Below are 13,988 nucleotides of genomic sequence, written 5' to 3'. Positions count from 1 at the left end.
TAAGCTCAATTTTGTCGAGTCTGGGAGGACTATATAGCATGGGTTGATGGTTCTGAGGCATAGTCTCGGGCTGTTTGCTACCCCAGTGGCATACCTTGCACCGCTTTGTTTAATCTCTACTGTTAGCTCGTAGATGGAGAAAGGAGGGGGGGGGGCATGAGTTTGACTTGATGTATATTATTGTCATGTACTGAAGACTCACAGTATGTCTTTCTAAGCTGTAGAGGGGGGCTTCAAGGTTTTCTTTGTATTGTTCAGTTCATTTAAAATCTAATGGGAAAAAACTAGTCATAATACCACAACAACCAATAAGACAAAGCATATTAGATAAAATAGAACAAGATTACCTTTTTTTTTAAAATTTTCCAACAGGCAATTTATAGTAATAATTAGGAGACATGAGAAATATAACTATAGTAAAAGAAAAACAAACATTAAGGAAAATCATCTCAATTTGCAACACCCTGGTCTTCAAAGAGAAAAAAAGTCTTCTATGTGGCAGTGTTGCCTTGGTGATATCTGGAAAAAACATTAACTTTCTGCTCATAAAAAGGAAATCACTTTTTTTTTTTTTTAAATAACTTAATTTTATCTAAGTGGCAAGGAGTGTAGCTGTGGTTATTCTCAGGCACATGGTCTATAGCCTAATATAGTTGCTGCTTTTATAATCTCTTCTCAAGAAAGTATTATAGTTATGTCAATATATATATACATATATATATATATATATATATATATATACACACATTTCTATTTTATAACTTGCTTGCCATTTTGCTATAATTATACATAATAAATAATATATATTTCCACCATTGGCATTATTCCTTCTTGGGGACAGTCCTTAGGGCAACCTTAAGTGCAGTCTTACTTCTTGCAGACATGTCCAGAGTAATTACTTATCTAAGTGGTTTTCTCTGAGGACAAGCAGGCATAATATTCTCACATGTGGGTGACATCATCCATGGAGCCTGGTGCAGACACCGTGAAGTGTACTATCACTTTAAATCTTTGAGGCAGTGTACCCATCATGCATGCACGGGTGCCTTCCCGACTGACACTTGAGTGTGAGACCAGCAATCTATCATTTTCTGTGGAGCAGAGAGGTTGCTTTTCTCTCCTCAGCAAATCAAACTTTTGTCTTTTGGTGCCTTCCCTTTTTTGGGATATTTTTCTTCCTGTTTTTCTTTTTCCGTATTAATTTTATTCAATTTATTCATTTTTGTTTTCAAATTATTTATCATTTTTCAATTTTCAGCCTTTGGGACTTCTGAGCCCTACTTTTTTTTTTGCCTGGGAAGCATCGACCTTTTTCATGTATGTGATTACTCAAGCTCCCCGAACCAAAAAGTCTTTTGATCTTACGTCGGCCATTTTTCCCTCCATGTCAGCGAGGGTGCTGAGTGGCTTTAAGAAGTGTACTCAATGCAATAGAACTATTTCAGGCACAGATCCCCATAACTAGTCTGTTTAGTGCTTGGGTCCAGAGCAGCAGGACATATAGTGTAACCTCTGCCTGCACATGCAAGCGAGGACTTGAAAGTCCACAGAGTCCAACATGAAAAACATTTTGGTTCTGCATCAGTATCGGCATCGAGCTTGGCAGGGGATTTGGCTCTCTACGTGGAACCTGCATTGATATCAGACGCACCGACACAACATCGAGATGGTCCAATATCGGTACTGTGACCACGTGAGGACTCTACATCCTTATCATCAGTGCTGGGTGCATCAAGGGACCTGCAGCATTAAAAAACTAAACATTTTATGTGGGGGAGGCAGCAGTCGTCCCATAAAAGTGAGTTGAATGAACATAAATCACATATTATGACTAAGAATATGCAAGCTCCCATAGTTCAATATTGGATAGAGTGTGGACATTTTGTTTCAGATATCAGATGGGGAGAATAATAGATCACATTAAAGTTGAGAGGGAGGGTGTTAACAGTGAAAAATGTTTAAACTATAAGGAACAGCAATGGATATTTAACTTTTTTTATTTTTGTTACATTTGTACCCTGCGCTTTCCCACTCATGGCAGGCTCAATGCGGCGTACATGGGGCAATGGAGGGTTAAGTGACTTGCCCAGAAGTGGGAATCGAACTCAGTTCCTCAGTTCGCAAGGACCAAAGTCCACCACCCTAACCACTAGGCCACTCCTCCACTCCACTTAAATACTGTTAACCCTTCGAATCTAAATGCTGAGATCAAATGGGCATCATTGATTTAAAATGGAAATTCTTTGATTGATGGGGTTGTATGAGCTGATTGTTGAGTGGTATAGAAAGCTGCCACCATTTTTTTGTCTTGAGAAGAGCTAAGGCTAGAGATGTAAGCAGCAGTATAAGATAAAATTTTGAATATTTGTAAAGAGTTTTTTTTAATAATGGTGAAAGTAATTAAAATAACTGTGATGCAGTAATAATTTACTATTCTGTGCGTTTATACGGGAACTTCTTGAAAAAGCCGTTGGGCAAAACATAGCACATGTTGGAAAAGATTTTCCCCAGGCCAATTCCTACTATAATAAGTGGTTTTTGTCACTATGAGGGGCATAATCGAAAGGGGTGCCCAAGTTTTCCTGAGGATGTCCTTGCAGGACATCCCGGCGAAAGGGCGGGGAAACCCATATTATCGAAACAAGATGGGCGTCCATCTTTCGTTTCGATAATACGATCGGGGACGCCCAAATCTTGACATTTAGGTTGTCCCTAGAGATGGTTGTCCTTAGACTTGATCATTTCAGATTTTTGGCGATAATAGAAACTAAGGATGCCCATCTCAGAAACAACCAAATGCAAGCCCTTTGGTCGTGGGAGGAGCCAGCATTCGTAATGCACTGGTCCCCATGACATGCCAAGACACCAACCGGGCACCCTAGGGGGCACTGCAGTGGACTTCAGAAAAAGCTCCCAGGTACATAGCTCCCTTACCTTGTGTGCTGAGCCCCCCAAAACCCACTCCTCACAACTGTACACCACTACCATAGCCCTTAGAGGTGAAGGGGGCACCTATGTGTGGGTACAGTGGGTTTCTGGTGAGTTTTGAAGGGCTCACATTTACCACCACGAGTGTAACAGGTAGGGGGGAGGATGGGTCTGGTTCCGCCTGCCTGAAGTGCACTGCACCCACTAAAACTGCTCCAGGGACCTACATACTGCTGTCATGGAGCTGGGTATGTTATGTGAGGGTGGCATAGAGGCTGGAAAAAAAATATTTAAAAAATTTTGAGGGTGGGAGGGGGGGGGGGTTAGTGGCCACTGGGGGGGAGTAAGGGGAGGTCATCCCCGATTTCTTCCGGTGGTCATCTGGTCAGTTCGGGCACATTTTTGTGGCTTGGTCATAAGAAAAAAAGGTCCAAGTAAAGTTGTCCAAGTGTTCGTCAGGGACGCCCTTCTTTTTTCCATTATCGGTCGAGGATGCCCATGTGTTAGGCACGCCCCAGTCCCACCTTCGCTATGCCTCTGACACACCCCCCGAGAACTTTGGTCGTCCCCGCGATGGAAAGCAGTTGAGGACGCCCAAAATCGGCTTTCGATTATGCCGATTTGGGCAACCCTGTGAGAAGGATGCCCTTCTTGCGATTTGTGTCGAAATATGGGCACCCTTCTCTTTTGAAAATAAGCCTGATAGTATCTCTTCCATGTATACTCAGGCTGGGCAAGACCCTTCATGGCCAGATTACTGCTCATAGAGTAAGAGCCATGACGGCTTCAGTAGCCCATTTCTGCTCTGCCTCCATAGAAGACATTTGCAAGGCAACCAAGTGGTCTTTTATCCATACCTTCACTGCTCAGTACTGTCTGGAGCAGCATTCTAGATGGGATAGTCGGTTTGGACAAGCAGTCCTGCAGAATCTTTTTACTACTTAAGTCAACTTTGCCCTGCAGCCCTTTTTTTAGCGCCAGGCTAACTAACTACTCAGTTGCCAAAAATTCATTTATGTTGTGAACTAGCTAGGTAGTGAGTCCCACATGTGAGAATATTATGCCTGCTATTATGCTTGTCTTCAGAGAAAGCTAGGTTACTTACCTGTAGCAGATGTTCTCTGAGGACAGCAGGCATATATTCTCACATTCATCCCGTCTCCTCTTAGAGTTGTCTTCCTAGCTTTACTGCTAGTCCTGTGCTTGAGCGTCGGGTGGGAAGGCACCCACTCATATGCAGTGAGGGCACTGCCTCAAAGATTTAAAGTGACAGTGCACTTGGCAGTGTCTGCACTGGGCTCTGTGGATGATGTCACCCACATGTGAGAATAAATGCCTGTTGTCCTTGGATAACATCTGCTACAGGGTAAGTAACCTAGCTTTCTGTCGTTGTATTTGCACCTACAGTATATACCATACCAATTTGGGTCTCAGGTTTCCATCTTATTCCCCTGGGGGGAAATGGAAATTACCAAAAATTAGCCTGGCAGCAGCATTCTGGATTAGCTGAAGTTTATGCAGGAATTTCAAAGGGAAACCCATGTATAGGCTATAGCATTAGTCCAGATATAAAAAGAGAGACATTGGCTGATCTACTAAAAGGACTGATAGGTTTGGCCTTTGAATCTGAATTCCCACCAAGGAGAACCACCATCTTCTATGAAATCTCAAGCTGGATTTGGCTCATTTTTTAACTTGATGTATCTTTTACTTTTTTTTTCTGCATGCCAGTTTTCATCCCATTCCATTAATTTTTGGAGAGTTATCTTGCCCCCAGACCAACAAATAGCCATTCTTGACTCTTTCTATATAACTAGTAAAAAAGGCCCGTTTCCGAAACCAATGAAACGGGCGCTAGCATGTGTTTTTTTTTGTGTGTGTGTGTATGTGTCACAGAGTTATTTTGTGTGTGAGTGTGTGAGGGTGCGGTGTGTGTGCAGGTTGTTGATGTGTGTCTTTTTTTGTTTTTTTTGCTTGGGGGTTGGGGGATGTGCTGTGCTGTGCTGTGCTGGCAAAGTGGGTTGGATTGGTGTGTGGCTTTGAGGGTGTGTTTCTGTTGAATTGTGTGTGTGTGGTTTTGTCTGTCAAGGAGGTTTGTGGAGGGGGGTCTTTCTGTTGGTGAAATGTAAATGTGGTTGTAGGGGGGTCAGCCTTTGTTGAGTGTTTTTTTTTCATTTTTATTTTTTGTGTTGTGCTGAGGCAGCAGTGTTGTTTTAGATGGGCGGAAGGTTGAGGAAGCACGTTCTTTGTCTGTCGGTATTTTTTGGCCGTTTCAGGGCTGCTGTAGGGGAATGCTGGAAGAGAAATGTGCTGTTGGAAGCAGCGCCATCTTTTTCCATTGGGCTGGGGTTCTGGGCATCCTGGAGGTGGGTGACCGCTTGCCTGAGGACGGGGATGGTTGTTTTAAGTTGGCGGAAGGGAGAAGAGCACGGTCTCAGGCCGTCGGGGGGTGATCCGGTATGTTTGGTCCATTTCAGGCCGGCTGCAGGGGAATGTTGGAACATTTATGCGCTGCAGGAATCAGCGCCATCTTTTTCCGGGTGCTCAGGGAATCCCCAAGGTGGGAGACAGCTTGCCTGAGGCTGGGAATGGTTGGGCACGTCCTTGGCCGCTTCGGCAAAAGGGGAAGAGGAAGGGGGTGGGGAGTTACCTGCAGCCGCCTGAGAAACCATGTATTTTTTGTTTGTTTTGTATTATTAGTTTGCATTTCTGTTGAAGAAAGAGTGGATGCCTTTCTAATGATGGAGGTGGTGCGTCGGTGTGCGGTTGTTTCGTTAGTTTGGCAGCCAGTCTCCAGCGATTCCTCCGTGTGTTTCCCTACTCCTCCCCCTTCCTTGGTCGCTGTTTGCTGCTGGCTGGGTCGCGGGTAATCCTTCCAGCTGGGCTGCAGCTTGTCCTTGTCCCAGATGGTGACGGACACGTTGTTTTCCGGCTCCTCTGACTCCATGTCAAGCGATCCCAAATATAGTCTGTGCTATAGGCCCTCTGGCACTCTTCAGTACTGGCATTAGGCATTTAAAAATTCCCCCCCCCCCCCCCCCCGGTCTATTTTTGCACATACCCACAGCAGGAATATTCTTCTCTCGTTCCAGCGGTGGTTCTGTGCTCTCCGTGCTGCACAGATAATGAGCCATTCTGCTGGGGAATGCTCCTCCCTTATTGTCACAAAGTTTCCTCTGATTGGTCCGTCTTACGTTGCCTAGTGTTGCCTGGGAACGGTGTTGTGATGGTCCTTTGTGTTTCAGAATGTTGAGGGTGTTTTTTCTGATTGGTCCGTCATGCGAGGGCGGGGCAGAGAGACATGGTCAGTGTTCTGGCTTCACCACCATGAATCCATGAACCCTTCAGGAAGTGACTGAGTGACTTCAGAACGTTGTCTTCAGAATGTTGAGGGTGAGTTTTATTATAGTAGATTCTGTCAGAGTTTCATTGGGCTGGAAAGAAATGAAAAGATAAGAAACAAATGAGAGACTATAAATGGGTATGGAAAGAAAGACCCCCCCCCCCCCAAAAATATTCAAAAACATTTAACCGGCTAGGATCGGCACCTGGCCAGTTAAATACCTCATTGCCGGCTATCCAGCGATATTCAGCTACATATCGCTGGTTAGCAGCTAGTGGATAACCGGCTATATTGAGCGATATAACTGACTATCCGCCAATTTTCAGTCCTGCTTTAGCGGCTATATTTGGCCATGTGAATACATGGGATACCTTTGGCTGGTTTGAACATAACTGGCTAAGTCTGACTTAGCCAGTTATATTGAAACTGGCCAAAAATAAACCAGATATTCAATGCCAGTCACTCAAAATGGCTTGGCATTGAATATCCGGGTTTAGAGCGCTGACCATGGGAGCTAACTGGCCTAACTCCTGCAGTCTGAATATCGGCTCCAAAATACCTAAGAGAAAATCTTTCTGTAATTTTTGTATCAGTCTCTTGCATTTAAAATTAGCCACATAATTTTAATTTGCTGTTTTCTTTTTTGTGTTTCTGTTCGTTATGGCCTAATGAGACACACAACAGGCTTATTTTCGAAAGAGAAGGACGCCCATCTTTCGACACAAATTGCAAGATGGGCGTCCTCATAGGGTCGCCCAAATCAGCATAATCGAAAGCCGATTTTGGGCGTCCTCAACTGCTTTCCATCGTGGGGACGACCAAAGTTCACGAGGGTGTGTCAGAGGCGTAGTGAATGCAGGACTTGGGCATGCCTAACACATGGGCGTCCTCGACCGATAACGGAAAAAAAGAAGGGCGTCCCTGACGAACACTTAGACGACTTTACCTGGTCCTTTTTTTCTTACGACCAAGCCACAAAGATGTGCCCTAAATGACCAGATGACCACCGGAGGGAATCAGGGATGTCCTCCCCTTACTCTCCCAGTGGTCACTAATCCCCTCCCACCCTCGAAAAATAATTTAAACATATTTTTCCAGCTTCTATGCCAGCCTCTAATATCATACCCAGCTTCATGACAGCAGTATGCAGGTCCCTGGAGTAGTTTTAGTGGGTGCAGTGCACTTCAGGCAGGCAGACCCAGGCCCACCCCCCCTACCTGTTACACTTGTGGTGGTAAATATGAGCCCTTCAAAACCCACCAGAAACCCACATGTAGGTGCCCCCCTTCACCCCTTAGGGCTATGGTAGTGGTGTACAGTTGTGGGGAGTGGGTTTGCGGGGAGTTTTGGGGGCTCAACACACAAGGTAAGGGAGCTATGCACCTGGGAGCAATTTCTGAAGTCCACTGCAGTGCCCCCTAGGGTGCCCGGTTGGTGTCTTGGCATGTCAGGGGGACCAGTGCACTACGAATGCTGGCTCCTCCCACGACCAAATGGCTTGGATTTAGTCGTTTCTGAGATGGGCATCCTCAGTTTCCATTATTGGTGAAAATCAGGGATGACCATCTCTAAGGACGACCATCTCTAAGGTTGCCCTAAATTTCGCAATTTGGGCGTCCCCGACCGTATTATCGAAACGAAGGTGGACGCCCATCTTGTTTCAATAATACGGGTTTTCCCGCCCCTTCTCCGGGATGTCCTGCAAGGACGTGCACAGGAAAACTTGGGCACCCCTTTCGATTATACCCCTCTATGGGGCTCATTTTCAAAACAAAAAAAAAAACATCCAAAAAAGTCATAAGTTGGCAGAAGGATGTTTTTCTCCCAAAACATCCAAGTTGCAATTTTCGGCACGCCGATTTTAGAAGTTTTGCTCCATAGCATCCAAATTTTAAAGGGGTGTGTTGGGTGTGTGTTTTGAGCGGGACATGGGTGGCATCAAAACATAGATTTTTTTTTCTGCAATAATGGAACAAAATGAAAACATCTAGGGCCAAAATTAGATGTTTTTGGCTAGACCTGATTGAATCACAGCTAAGTGACCAAAAGGGTGCCCCAAATGACCACTGGAGGGATTAAGGCATAACCCCCGTACTCCCCCAGTAGTCACTGACCCCACTCCCATCCCCATAAGATGTGACAGTGATAGTGCATACCTGGATGTATGGCAGCTTCAGATGTGATGGCCATTCCTATTAGAGCAGGAAGCAGATCCCAGGAGTAACCTAGTGGTCATTGCAGTGGACTGTAGAGAAGGGGACCCAGGCCCATATCCCACTCTAACTTGTACACTTCTGGTGGAACCCGTGAGCCCTCCAAAAAAAAACAATAAATACCTACTGTACCTACATATAGGTGACACCTGCAGGCATAAGGGCTATTGTAGTGTGTACAGTTGGGTGCAGTAGGTTTTTGGTTGGTTTTGGAATGCTCACCATACATAAGAATAGCCATACTGGATCAGACCAATGGTCCATCTAGCTCAGTATCCTGTTTCCAACAGTGGCTAATCCAGGTCATAAGTACCTGGCAGAGACCCAAATAGCAGCAACATTCCATGCTACCAATTCTAGCTCATGCAGTGGCTTCTCCATTGGACTTTTCCTCCAGAAACTTGTCCAAACCTTTTTTAAATCCAGATATGCTAACTACTGTTACCACATCCTCCGGCAACGAGCTCCAGAGCATAACTATTAGTTGAATGAAAAAATATTTCCTCCTATTAAAAGTATTTCCATGTAACCTCATTGAATGTCCCCTAGTCTTTGTACTTTTTCAAAGAGTAAAACATCAATTCATGTTTACCTGTTCTCCACCACTCAGGATTTTGTAGACCTCAATCATTTTGGTTATTCTTCTTTGAACCCGTTTCTATTTCCGCTATATCTTTTTTGAGATACGGCAACCAGAATTGAACAAAATACTCAAGATAAGGTCTGCAACATGGAGTGATACAGAGATGTTATATTATTCTTATTTACCATCCCTTTCCTAACAATTCCTAGGACCCTGTTTGCTTTTTTTTGGCTGCCACTGCACTCTGAGCAGAAAATTTATGCATATTATCTATAGTGACACCTAGATCTTTTTCTTGGTTGCTGACTGCCAAGGTGTGGACCCTAGCATCAATAACTATAATTCAGATTATTCTTCCCAATATGCATCACTTTGCTTTTGTCCACATTAAATTCCATCTGCCATTTGGATGCCCAGTCTTCCAATTTCCTGCAATTTTTCAGTCTGCATGTGTTTTAATATCTTTGAATAGTTTTGTGTCATCTGCAAATTTAATCACCTCACTTGTCGTTCTGATTTCCAGATCATTAATAAATATATTAAATATCACCAGTCCCAGTGGCCGATGCTCAACAGTCCCCGATGAAAACCATGTCCATTTAGAAGTTAGAAGTTACCTATTTTGAAATAGCGAGCAATGCTCAAAGGAAATCGCATGCAAATGAGATTCATGTAAATTTAGCAAGCAGCTCAGTAGGGAAAGCGCCTAACACATGCACAGAACAGTCTCTCAGTAAGTGTCCATGTTCTGCACGTGCCCAGGAATCCTGCTGCTGTATTCTCTTTTCTCCGGTAGTATTTGCTGGCTTCACTGTCTCCTTTCTCCTGCAGTGCTCTGATTCTGTCTCCACCTTCCTCCTGCAGTTGATGATTTTGCTTGGAAATCTCTCCTTTCTGAAAGACCCCCCAAGGTTTCCCCAGCCGATGAGCTGTCTGCTTGTGTCTCCACCCCCCAAGCAGACATCATAGGGACTTTTCCCAGTTGATTGGTTGTCTGCCCCTATGATGTCAGCTGGGAGGGGATGGAGAAACAAGCAGACAGCCAGTTGGCTGGGGAAAGCCCTTAGGATGTCAGATTGAGGGGGGAGGGCTTTCAGCAAAGAGGAGATTTTTTTTCAATAGCAAATTGTGCTGATTCTGTCTCTACCTTCCTCCTGCACCTTACTTGCCTCCCCTCAGGCTGTCCCTGATGATTTCACTTGGAAAAGTAAGGTAAAGGTGGAGGCAGCATCAGAGCAATTTGCTATTGAAAAAAATCTCCTCTTTGCTGAAAGCCCCCCCCCCCCCCCCACTTGTTTCTCCTCCCTCTAAGCTGTTCTCTGCTCTGGGACAAGTTTTGCTATTAAAAAATGTAAGCAGAGTGCTTCTCCCAGAAGTTGCCCTCACACAACATATATTCCTATGGGCATCTCTCGCATTTAGCATGCGCACACTAAAAACACTAGTGTGCCTTTGTAAAAGACCCCTTTTAATACTAATCAGCTCTTTGTAATTCATTTGCATAGGATTATCATTGCCTGCTACTTTTATCGGTAAGATGGACGCAGAACCCCTTTGTGCATTACCTCACTAAATAAACATGCATGCTAGACTGGATAGAACCAGTCAAAATCAGATGTTTCTAGCGCAATAAGTATTGTGCATTGGCTCCCCCTAGTACAGATCCCTGCGGCACTCTACTATTCACCCTCCTCCATCGAGAAAAATGGCCATTTAGCTCTACCCTCTGGTATGTCCAGTAACCAATTCCTTATCCACAACAGACCATTCCCTCTTAGCCATGACTCTTAGAAGTCTGTCATGAGGAACTGTGTCTAAAGCTTTCTGAAAATGTAGATAGACTACAATCAACAGGTTTACCTTTATCCACATGTTTATTCACACCTTCAAAGACATGAAGCAAATTGGTGAGACAAGACTTCCCTTGGCTGAATCCATGCGGTCTCTGTCCAATTAAACCATGTTTGGCTATGTGTTTCATAATTTTATTCTTTATAATAGTTTCCACTGTTTTGCCTTGCACTGAAGTCAGGCTTATTGATCTGTAACTTCCTGGATTACACTGGCACCCTTTTTAAAAATCAATGTTACATTGGCCACCTTCCAATCTTCAGGTACTACGTACAATTTTAATGACAGGTTACAGATCACTATCAGCAGATCAGCAATTTCATACAATATAAAGGGGTAATAGTGAGATGTGTACCTGTGACCTTTATGTGAAGTCCACTGCAGTACCCCCTAAGGTGCCCCACTAGTCTGCTAGGATGTCTGTGTGGCCAGTCTAATGAGAATGCCGGCCCACCCATACATCCCAGTAGCTTGTTTTTGTGTGTTTTTCCCTTGGACTTTTTTTTTTTAATGGTCCTAAAAGATAGACACACTGAGCGCAAAATGTCTAGCATTTTCAAAACAAGAAGTTGGATATTTTCAAAATTGCCATGTTCTCTACTGGATTTTTGGACATTTTTCCCAAAATATTCAAAATTGGATTTAGACATCAAAATACCCCTTCACATGATAACTGAGTTCTTGAATCCTGGGAATAGTTAACTATAGGAGAGCAAATAATGATTTTGTATAGCCATCGGTTTCAAAAATTTCACTACAGGTGTTGAAAAACTATAAAATTTTCCATATACAGTTTTGCTTTGAAACCTATGTTATAAATGAGATGAATGATCATGCAAAAGAGGTACAAATATTCCTGACAAGAAACAGTGGTATCTGCATAGTGGATTTTGTTGAATTATTGGCATGTGAATTTTCCAGGGCTCTTGAGCAATAGCTTGTTAAGCAGAAGCTGAATTTTGCATCTCCTGTTCAGATTCTCCTTGAGTTTTGCTTGCACAGGGGTGGAAATGTAGTGTTCAGTGTGAAAAGGGGGGGGGGGGGGAGGCAGTGCTGTTCCTACAGTAGTGTCAGTTAAATTTATATATGCTATAATGCCATTTTAGTTTGATTTATTCTGGACTACAAAGCAGTGTCTTTGCAAATCACTAATTTTTTTCTCCATTTTTTCACTACCAAGGAACTGCCAAGTTCTGCACTAGCTCCCTCCCTAGAATCCTGCTTCTCCAGACCAGAGAGACCAGCAAATCGTCGCCTGCCTTCAAGATGGGCTTCACATTCCCCTACTGCCTCACCGTCTCAGTCAACAGGAGATTTGTCCTTCTCAGAGGAATCAGAGTGCAAAGAAGCTTGGCTGGGGAATACTAACCAGTGATGCAAGCCTGCATGAATTATCACAGAATAATTCAGTGTAATATGCATATTAGCACCCTCACCAGGACCAGAGATGGACATTAAAAGGTCGGGAACGCGAAATGCAGCTGATGAATGTTCACCGGTGAAATGAATAGAGATGTTTCTAGATTGAAACAGTATATGTGCCTGTAACAATTTCATTTTTTCATAGGTCAGAAAACTATTTTTGTCTTCATCTTTTCTACATAGAGGATATCAGCAAAAAGAAAACAAATAGGTAACTAAGAAAACCAAGAGAAATACCTTTTTAACAGAATCTCGATGTGCGCTCTCTCTCTCTCTCTCTCGCTCAATACTCGGTACCCTTTTTGTTATATTTGCACTGTTACATTTTCTTTTCATATAAAAATACGGTCTTTTACTTAGTTAATGTTATTCAACTTGCAATGTCAGAGTCGAAGCTTACAGAGCAAAATTTGTAAAAGTCCTTCATATTGTTTGAAGCTGTAGTGAAGAAAGCCATTCAACTAGCTGAACAGAAATGCATTTTAGAAACGTGAGGGGAAACCTGGCAAAATTACAGTGACAGAAAGTCTTACAGAATTAGCTGTCTATGCGTAAAATACTTGACTTGCATGCCATTGGGTTTCTAGCACTTTAGTGCATGTACATATTTTTACTGTACTCTACCTTCAGTCTACTTGAGTCTAAAAGGTTTCACTGTAATATTGTGATTTTACTCGTACTGTACTTTTGTTGTTGGTATCCTGGCATTGAATATACAAAAACCGAATTTTTAAATTATTAAGTCAACTGGCTATATATGTACAGTGTCTACTGAGAGAATCTTTGTTTTGAGAAAATACTGAGAATTATAGGCAATACTGAATTGTAACAGTTGTGTTTAAAAGCCTTTACAAGGCCATGAGAACATGGAAATAAAATTCTCAGTATTTACAGCTTGTTGACTTGGATTTCTTTGTGATACCGGTTCCTGGACTTCAAGATCCATCCTCATTTTATGTTGAACATCCAATTATTGTGTGAAGCCAACGGGACCAGCTATTGGTCATTTATATTCTTGCAAGGGTGATGGGTCCTTTTTACTTTTATAAAATCTAGTAGTAGTAGTAGTATGCACTAAAAATACATTTTAATTGTTGTGATTCTTTGGTAATGAACAAAACTCACATCTTTAAACATTCAAGCAGCCATCATGCTCACATCCAATAGATGTCAAAACATACAGTAATCAGGGTAGGATTAGGGCATAGGCAAACTAGGCATGTGCCTAGGGCTAAAATGTTAGGAGGATCCTTCTCAGACATTCTAATTCACTGGCTACCAAAGAAGAATTTTGCCCTGATAAGTCAGCTGCTGGTAGAAAAAAAAGAGTGTGTTAGGGGGAGGGGAGACCAAGAGGTTGCCTATGTTTTTCTGTTCTCGCTCCATTTGTTTTGTCTTTGATTCAGTGAGCAGTGTTGCTTTCCTTCTGCTTTCTTATTTAGTTAGTTATGTACAATAAATGTAATAAACTGTTCATCTAGGAATGCCCTCTGTCTGTAGTTTATAAAATTATTTTGAAGCCCCCTCCAAAGGGACACCACCTTGTCGTGGTGGAGGGGCTTCTGTGTTTCAATGACTCAGAGGGCTATGCTGAAGGGTTACCCATATCAGACAGATCTCTGAGGAGAAACCAGACAAAGAGTGTCCC

At 43.1% G+C, this 13,988-nt stretch overlaps 1 protein-coding gene across 1 annotated transcript in view; it reads left to right on the top strand.

The window, feature by feature from the left end:
- Window positions 1-12,180, top strand: part of MTCL1 (microtubule crosslinking factor 1) — a 474,698-nt gene extending 462,518 nt beyond the window's left edge. Inside the window, exon 27 of the mRNA XM_030187538.1 lies at window positions 12,099-12,180. The gene's annotated coding sequence lies outside the window, so the exon portion shown is untranslated. The remainder of the gene's footprint in view (window positions 1-12,098) is intronic.
- Window positions 12,181-13,988: the final 1,808 nt, after the last annotated feature.

Source organism: Microcaecilia unicolor, chromosome 1 (assembly GCF_901765095.1).
Source record: "Microcaecilia unicolor chromosome 1, aMicUni1.1, whole genome shotgun sequence".
In the NCBI taxonomy this organism is placed as follows: Eukaryota; Metazoa; Chordata; class Amphibia; order Gymnophiona; family Siphonopidae; genus Microcaecilia; species Microcaecilia unicolor.
This window is presented reverse-complemented; position numbering and strand designations above follow the sequence as displayed.